Raw genomic sequence first — 9,909 nt, 5'->3', positions numbered from 1 at the left:
GAGACCCCTCAGCACTGCACCAGTCAAAGCTGGCATGCCCTTCCGACATAATCACATCTTTGGCATACGTGCCTGTAGAAGTTAAATTAAGCGAGGTGAGATGTTTTTTTCTCAAATATTAACATCGGAAATCAATTTTTTTTTTTTTTAATTGGTTGAAATCAGTTTTAACTTTTTAATTATTTCATTGTATTTCAACCCTTGATAAATATCTTTGACCATCAAAGGACAAGGCCTTGTGTCAGCATTGGCTGTGAGCAGGACATTAGGGTAGTCCAGGGGGCAAGGTTTCAGTTGGCATTGCTTGAGGCCGGGCCACCATTTTGTGGACCACTCTGCCTCACAGAGCAGCTGTGGCAGCAAGGCCCTGGGAGCCACGTGGATGCACACATTCACTGCAACATTGGGGATACTGCGGCAGTGATCTAGCCCCACGAAGAAAACAGCTTACAAATTCTAGACTTCAGGGTGGCACAATGACCCAGCAGTAGAGTTGCTGCCTTATAGTGCCAGTGAACTGGGTTCGATTCTGACTCTGGGTGTTGTGTGTACAAAGTTTGCACGTTCTCCCTGTGATGTCGTGGGTTTTCTGTGGGTTATCAGGTTTCCTCACACATTCCTAATACTTAATTGGCTTCAGTAAATTGTCTCTAGTGTGTTGGATAGAACTAGTGTGAATGAGTGAATGTTGGTTGGTGCACATCTTTGCACAGGGCCTGTTTCCATGCTGTATCTCTAAACTAAAGTAAGATACTAGTGCCATGAATAGTTTTAAAATTTCTCATGGCAGTTGTGCTGAAATGAACAGATTAATATATTCACCAAAGTTGCAGAATGGATTAAGTGCCTGTACATTAATAAATCTAATCTTCGTGGCCTGGCAGTAATAGATAACAGAAACCATTGTAAAGGCCCAACTGGATATGAACGTAAGAAGCTAAGAGCATAAGAAACAGTAGCCAGGGTAGGCCTCTCGTGCCTGCCCGCTTGGCAGATCTTTTACCTCACTGTTACTTTTCTAAACTAATCTTATTGATTCCCTTACCATCAAAAAAAATTCTGACTTGAATAGATTGATTGACTTTCACTGCCCTCTTGAGTACATAGCTTTGTAGATTCACTGGGCTCCAGGTGGAAATGTCTTCTTATCAGAGTGTGAATGGCTGACACCTCACATTGAAATTGAACACACCAGGGAGGGGAAACATCCTCCTTCATTCACGGTCAAGCCTCTGAAGAATTTGTCTGTTTCAATGAGATCAGTCTTTTAAACTACTGAGAGTATAGGCCTGATCAGCTTAAACTCTTCTCAGAGGACCAAATGTAATATCCAAGCCTTTTTTTTTAATGCAAGACCCTTTCAAAAAGCTTTTTGTTGTACGAGCCGCCATTACTCTCCAGAGGCTGAAGCAGTGAAATGGTAAACGGAAGGAACAAAGTAGGAAGGAATTAGTGGGGAAGAGCAGATCTATACGCAGGGCACCATAGGCCAAGGATAAATTACAGTGACCTTATCCCAGGAGTAATGCGATAAAGGATTTAACAAATTAGCAGGAACAAAGTAGATGTGCTAAATGTAAAGCTGAAACTTAGCCATTATCGCAGCGAGCCCAAGTACAGAATCTTTTTAAAAAAATTAAATAGTTTCAGATGTCAGGGGACACCACAGAGTTATCAATCAAGTTAATGTTTCCTGTTTGGGAAGAGTCTACTTGTGTTGTTCTAGAGGCCTGGGAGGTTTATTCATTGCATGGAAGGAAAAAGCAATGTTGGGCAACAATTATTTGTGCAATCAATCAAACAGCACACCCCCCAAGTGTAAGAACTTCTATTCCATTGCTATGCATACAAGTAGTCATGCAGATATAATGCCCAAACTGGATCCTTCATCAAACCAGCCGTGAGCTTCCTGCTTGTCTGAACATATAACCAGCAACTTCACTTGTTTTAATAAGCCACTAGCCTGACCCGAAGCTCCAGTTACTCATTACCCTCAAGAGCCACGTAAACAATTAAAACCAGATTTGACATTTCTGCGCTGTTTTATACAACTGCCTTTTGCTTTGTTGCAACACCAACTTTGTTGCTGTGCTGAAACAGCTACTGCTGCAAACTTTGATTAGCAAAAGAGAAACACAGAACCGCAGATGCGGGTTTACAAAAAAAAACAAAGTGCTGGAGTACCTCAGTGGGTCAGGCAGCATTTCTGGAGAACATGGATTGGTGATGATCTTCGTTCTGAAGAAAGGTCTTGACCCAAAACATCACTTATCCATGTTCTCCAGGGATGCAGCCCGGCTTATTGAGTTATGCCATGTCTTTTTGTTAGATTGGCTGAAATTGAAGGCTGAAATTTTGATTTGGCAAATCGTTCATTTAAGTTTATATCACATAAAGTGCAAGTGAAATGAATTTGCCAGCAGTGGTACAAAAAAAAAGAGCACACAAAAACACAATAAAAATTTAACACAAACATGCACCACAGCATTCATCACTGTGGTGGAAGGCATAAAATTTGGCCAGTCCTCCTCCGTTTCCCCTGTGGTTTAGACCTCAACCCTCCACAGCCACCGCTGTGGGCATTCAGATGTGCAGGCAGGTAAAAGTCCAGGTAAGTCTGGAATCGGCTCTTCCCCACCGTAGACCACGGCTTCAAGTTGGTGTAGGCCGCAGGCCGGCGGTTGAAGCTCCCCTCCAGGGGACCTGGCGATGGACCCCGCTCCTGATGGTAAGTCCCTACCGCGTCCGTGGTAGAAGTAGGCCACGGGCCGGCGGTTGAAGCTTCTTCTTATCCCGGGTTCCCAACGAGGGATCCCAGGCTGCGGAACGCCGTGCCAGCTGGAGCTCTGCAGACCGCCGCGGCTTCAGTCTGCCACGGGCTCCCAGCGAAAGGAGCATGGTCACAAGTGGAATGCACAAACTCCATAGAGAGAGCACCCATAGTCAAATTGAACCGGTGACCCTGGCGCAGCAAGGCAGCAACTCTATCGCTGCGCCACTGTGCCGCCCTGTGCCTGGCCACTTTTTAAAATATTCAGACTACTGCCACCCAATCAGGGTAAACATCTTCCAGCGCCCACACTGTTAAGCCTGTGAACAATTTAGTATGTTTCATCAAGATCACCTCATTCTTTTAAATTCTTGGAAGTATAGACTTGTGTTCTTAACACCTCGTAATGGGCCTGTCCCACTTAGGTGACTTTTCCGGCGACTGCCGGCGACTGACATAGGCATAGCAGGTCACCGAAAAACCAGCGACTGGACCTCCCCTACGACAATTTCTACGACAATGTCCTCAACAACCTACCTCCTATTCGACGTCAAGTTACCGACAACCAGCGACCGTTAGGACGTCCACCTACGACCACACCCATGACAACCTACGTCCACCCGCGACAAGGTAAGGCAATTCAGTCACTGGTACCTGTTGCCAGTTGACATAGGTAGTCACCAATGGAATTCAACAATGTCAGCACCAGCGACAACCTATGTCATCCTGGTGACAACCTACGTCAGGCTACAATCGTTGACGTCAAGCTCATGGGCAGCGACTGACGCCAAAAAGTTTTGAATATTTCAAAATCCAGCGGTGACCAGAAAAAAGGTACGCTGTAGACTCACTGTTCAGTTTATTCACAGCTTAGAGTGATAGTCGTGGCCTCTCCTTCGCGATCTTGCAGAGTGACTGACTGATGTCCAGGCATCCGGGGTGTTATAGTGCTGCCCCCACCCCCGGAAGGGACCTTACCTTCATCGCAGTTATTGACAGGCGAGAAGCCCAATCAGCAGTTCAAGGTTTTTTAATGCATTTCGTTGTCTCTGTACTGTACACTGACAATGACAATTAAAATTGAATCTGAATCTGAATCTAAACACTCATAATATTTTGATTTTTAATCGTTGGGAAAAATCCTCGAGGTTGGCTCAGCGGAGGACTGTGAGTAAGATGGCCAAAAATCACAGTGATACAGGAATCAATATACAGCACAGACAGCAATTGGTCAAGATGAGACTTTTAATTATATAGATGCGATGGCGCAGGAAGGGGAGGACCGTCCCGCGGAGTGACAGGAGAAGGGACTAATCTGCGCGGCGCTGACTGGCAGGAGAGGAAATCGATCTGCGCATGCACGGTCTTTAAGATCTTTAAACCTTGCTAACTTTTACAATAAGCCACCACTCGAAACAAAACTTGGTGCATTTGCAGCACAGGAGAACGATGAGTGAGCTGGCGTAAAATTTTAGCGCTATCGCATACCGATTTTTGTGCAAATAGAAAAAACGCACAAACTGGAAGATAGCAAGATTAGATGGATAGATGGATGGGTTGATGTTGAACCAGACTCAGATATTGAGAGTATAATTAAAAACTATAAAGCATTTTTTAAATGAATTCTTTGACTTCTGTAATCAAAGCATATGCTTTAAGTTTACAGCCAAACAAAAATGGATAATGTAATCCAGAACATTTTCCTCCCAAATGTGTACCTTCTTGGAGACAGACTATAGGATAGAACAGCACAGCCCTTTGTGCCACAATGTCTATGCTGAACATAATGCCAAGTTAAAGTGCTAAACTGCTTCAAGCTAATCTCATCTGCCTGCACATTATCTACCCTCCATCTCCTGCTTATTAATGTGCCTATCTAAAAGCCTCTTAAATGCCACCATCATACCTGCCTCCACTACGACTCCTGGCAGATAGACAAAAAGCTGGAGTGAAGAAGGGTCTCGACCCGAAATGTCATCCATTCCTCCTCTCCAGAGATGCTGCGTGTCCTGCTGAGTTACTCCAGCTTTTTTGTCGATCTTTGGTTTAAATCAGCATTTGCAGTTTCTTTCTACACCACTCCTAGCACCGTGTTCCAGGCATCCAGCACTCGCTGTATCAAAAAATACCGACCCCGCACATCATCTTTAAACTTTGTCCATTTCACCTATGGATCTAGACTCTCTAGTCTAAGATATTTCCACCCTGGGAGAAAGGTACTGATTGTCTACCCTATCTATGCCTCTTAAAATGTAATATACACTTCCATCAGATCTCCCCTCAGCCTCCGAAGCTTCGGAGAAATCAATCCAAGTTTGTCCAACCTCTCCTTTTAGCTAATACCCGCTAACCAAGTCAGCATAATGGCAAATGTATTCTGCATCCTCTCCAAAGTCTCCACTTCCTTCCAGTAATGGGGTGACTTGACCTGTATGCAGCTGAACTAAAGTCAAAGAAAGTCTGAGGAATGGTTTTGACCCGAAACGTCACCCATTCCTTCTCTCCAGTCCCGCCAATTTACTCCACCATTTTGTGTCTATCTAAATCATAAATAGCTGCATCATGACTTTGTGACTCTTACACTTAATGCACTGACCAATGACGACAAGCATACCATATGCATTCTTTATCACTCTATCTACTTGTTTTGCCACTTTGATGGAGCTATGGACTTGGAACCCACATGCTTCCCACATCCTATGGAATTGGGTCATGGTGACTTCTTGTCCCACAAATGTGTAGGACCTCTCCTATTTTCCACCTCTTCAACAAATATCTGGGCAGGATTTCAGAACAGATGGCAGATTCCCTCCTCTCCGCTGCTCCATTTCTTTCAGCCACTCAACATCAGTCCCCAGCACACAGTACAGTGCTTTTTGCAGAGGGTGTTTCAAGATGGTGGTGTGGCACAGTGGTGCAACTAGTAGTGCTCTGCCTCACAGTACAAGAGACCTGGCTTAAATATTGACTTCAGCTGCTGTCTGTGTGGAGTTTGCACGTTCTTCCCTGTGACCACGTGGGTTTCCTCCGGGTGTTCCTGTTTCCTCTCACATCTCAAAGAAGGGTGTTTTTGTATGTTAGTTGGGCTCTAAATTGCCCCGAGTATGTAGGGAATGGATGTGAAAGTTGGATGGCATAGAACTTGATTGAACAGGTGATCGATGCTTAGTATAGACCCAATGGGCCAAAGGGCCTGCTTCCACGGCGCAACTCTCAATTAAATATCCAGAACTCTGAATGATTCAGAATAATTAGTGGCAGCAGTTGTGCAAATTCATTGCTTAATTATTGGGGTCCATGTTTCCTCATTCTTTCACAATGATTGCAATCCACATACACACCAACAGTATGTGGCTTGAATCAGCAGAGGTGTGCAACGCAGAGCCAGACTGGTGCGCCATTCAAAGGTTTCAAAGGTCTTTTATCGTTACGTGTACCAATTAAGGTACAGTGATATGCGAATTACCATACAGCCATACGAAAAAAAAGGCAACGACACATCATACATAGGGTTCAGCACAATTGATTATTAGTGCACGTGATTCTCTAGCTATTAATTCTAATGATTAGATTGGTGCACTTTTCTCCTCCTGTTTGCTTTTCGGTGATCTCTGTATGTGTCTGTATTTTCAATAAGGGTAGGATTCCAATAGCCATTGTAGTGTGGAGAAGGGTCTCGACCCAATACGTCACCCCCATTCCTTCTCTCCAGGGATGCTGCCTGTCCCGCTGAGTTACTCTAGTATTTTGTGTCTATCTATGGTGAAAGATCGGGTACAGAGTCCACTTTACTGTGCAGTTCCAATGGGCAACAGTACATTGCTGAACTGTGAGACTGGGAAATCATTATTGCAATTGCAGCAATCAAGCAAACTATCTTCAAGCACAGGTAAACATAGCAAATTCTCTTATAGTGATTAATAAAAGATGATACCATTGTCTAACCATTGTATATTCATTTTCATTTGCTGAGAAATCAACAACCATGTCTGAAGAAGGGTCTTGACCCAAAACTTCACCCATTCCTTCTCTCCAGAGATGCTGCCTGTCCCGTTGAATTTTGTGTCTATCCTGTGCATTTATAACCATATAACCATATAACCATATAACAATTACAGCATGGAAACAGGCCATCTCGACCCTTCTAGTCCGTGCCGAACACATAATCTCCCCTAGTCCCATATACCTGCGCTCAGACCATAACCTTCCATTCCCTTCCCATCCATATAACTATCCAATTTATTTTTAAATGATAAAAACGAACCTGCCTCCACCACCTTCACTGGAAGCTCATTCCACACAGCCACCACTCTCTGAGTAAAGTAGTTCCCCCTCATGTTACCCCTAAACTTCAGTCCCTTAATTCTCAAGTCATGTCCCCTTGTTTGAATCTTCCCTACTCTCAGTGGGAAAAGCTTTTCCACATCAACTCTGTCTATCCCTCTCATCATTTTAAAAAACCTCTATCAAGTCCCCCCTTAACCTTCTGCGCTCCAAAGAATAAAGCCCTAACTTGTTCAACCTTTCTCTGTAACTTAGTTGCTGAAACCCAGGCAACATTCTAGTAAATCTCCTCTGTACTCTCTCTATATAAAACCCTGTTGAATCTTAGAGTTGTTATATTGTCCTTGGGTACACTGGTATTGTCGTTATTCAAGTCTTCTGTTGTTAACCCCGTCTCAGGTCTTAGAATTTTGAATTCACAGGTTAGCATGGATTAAAAAATAAAGAATAAAATTACAAACAGTAACTGGACCAACATCGAAATACAGCCTCGAGGTAATTGTAAAGTAACAACAGTAAATGTTCAAAGCACACGGGTCAGGTTGCATCAAAGGAATGAGAAACAGCGTTAATATTTCAGGTTGAAATCCGGAAGAGAAAAGAAGTTTCAGAATGGTGGGGAAGGGATGGATAACACAAACATTCATGTTCGGAATCAACAGAAAAAGGTTCACACTGAGGTAAAAGACCAGATTTGACCTATTGCATGTCAGAGCAGGCACTTTCATTTTCCAGTGTCTGCCTCACCTGTCTCTCTCTCTCACTTCTGGCTGTCTCTACAACTTGACTCCTGATACGGTGGCTTGATTAGAAACATTGGCCATCCTCTTGCCTCAACATATGCTACTTGAACCATAGTCATAGAGTGATACAGTGTGGAAACAGGGTTGTCAGCCCAACTTGCCCACACTGACCAAACTGTCCCAGCTACACTAGTTCCACCTGCCCGCGTTTGATCCATATCCCTCCAAACCTGTCCTATCCATGTACCTGTCTAACTGTTTATTAAATGTTGGGATAGTCCCTGCCTCAATTACCTCCTCTGGCAGCTTTTTTTATACACCCACCACCCTTTGTTGGAAAAAGTTACCCCTCGGATTCCTATTCTATCTTTTCCCCTTTGGAGTCGCCTCCAAATAAGCTCCAAACTACATAGACTTGGGGGCCATTGTTTTTGTCTTTGCACTGTTATTGTTTGGTGTTGTTCATTAATATACTGTACATTTTTTTCATTGTTTATTATGGTGATTACAGAGTGTTATGTTTATATGTCTGTTGTGCTGCTGCAAATAATAATTTCATTATTACGTTTCGGGACGCTTAACTTCATTCAGCACTTTGGTTTTTGCTCCAGCTTCCAGCATCTGTGGGTTTTTTGTCTCCTCACTCCAAATTATAGATGGACTGAGAATATAGTAGCCGAGGTTTAGCTGAAAGACTGTTTTCAGTAAGACTTTAAACTAAAGCATTCTGGTACAGATGCAAGAGATTATCAAGTTTCTCTGTGGAAGAACAGGAATTATTTTCAGTTCAATGTTTACAACTCAACCAATGTCAATAAAATAGATTATCTACTCACTGATTTCTGCAGGTTTCGGGTCCTTGCCAACACCAAATTGGCTATTGCTACACTTCAAAAAGTATTTCATTGCCTATGAAATGCTTTGGGGTGTTTTGTGGTACAGAAAGGTGATATATAGATACTAGCCTTTGCATTCATTCGAGCATGCACATTTTAAGATACACTTTGACAGGTGGGTTAGTACATCCAGAGTTTTGAAAACTAGCTACATTTTTGCAGCAGGTTGATTGGCACATTTACATGTTCTGCAGGATAGTTTTCAAAAGATCTAAATCATAGCATGACATGACTCAAGTGCTGCTTCTTGAGTGAAAGAACTGCAGATTGATCATCACACAGCCAAGCCCAACTCTGTACACAAAGTTTATCATTCTTTTCTTTCTTGAACAATGTTTTATTGGCGAGAATCTTAATCAAACAAAATGCACATTTAATATCAGGAGCATACCCTCAGATGACATTTATTATTGATGACTACGAAGTAAACCATGCAGAGATGTCAAATAAGTAGAAAAATATCAAATTAATGGGAACATATTGAATGATATAAATGAGCAGAGAATTCTAAAGGTTTAAGATATGATTCATTATAATCATGAGAGCAGAGGGAAAGGAAAAAGCAGGGAATTTAAGCCAAACAATGAGCAATGGAAATGAAGGTTTAAATAAAAGTATGGAGTATTAAACTAGTGGCCAAGTCATTTAAAACATTTTTCTTTAAAATAAAACTTAATTCATTATAAAATATATATACATGCAAACACTCTTTGTCTTGATTGCATGTTGTCTAGTATTATCCGATTTGACTGGATAGAATACAAAACAAAGTACCTCTGCACCCATAATAATAAACCTAAACTTAATCCTGCATTCTCAGTGTTTATACATTCAATAACGTTATATTCAGTAGTGTTTGCCTTACAGAAAACACCCTTACACTCATGCTACTCCTGCGGTGAATACCTTTGTTTGAGGGGTGTCCCCACCAGATGCAGCCCCTCAATGTCCAGTAGCAGAAGGACCCTAGATTTATGTGTAGGAAAGAACTGCAGATGCTGGTTTACACCAAAGGTAGACACAAAATGCTGGAGTAATTCAGCGGAACAAGCAGCATCTCTGGAGGGAAGGAATAGGTGACAATCGGTCTCTAGAATATGGTCCTTCCACAAAGAACCTTTGAGTTGGCTGCACCAAGCTTGAATGCATCCCTCAGCATGGATTCCAATTGTTGATTAGTCTCCAGTTCGCGTGAAAATGTGTATTTTTTTTGGGG

This window comes from Leucoraja erinacea, chromosome 5 (genome assembly GCF_028641065.1).
Source record: "Leucoraja erinacea ecotype New England chromosome 5, Leri_hhj_1, whole genome shotgun sequence".
In the NCBI taxonomy this organism is placed as follows: Eukaryota; Metazoa; Chordata; class Chondrichthyes; order Rajiformes; family Rajidae; genus Leucoraja; species Leucoraja erinaceus.
This window is presented reverse-complemented; position numbering follows the sequence as displayed.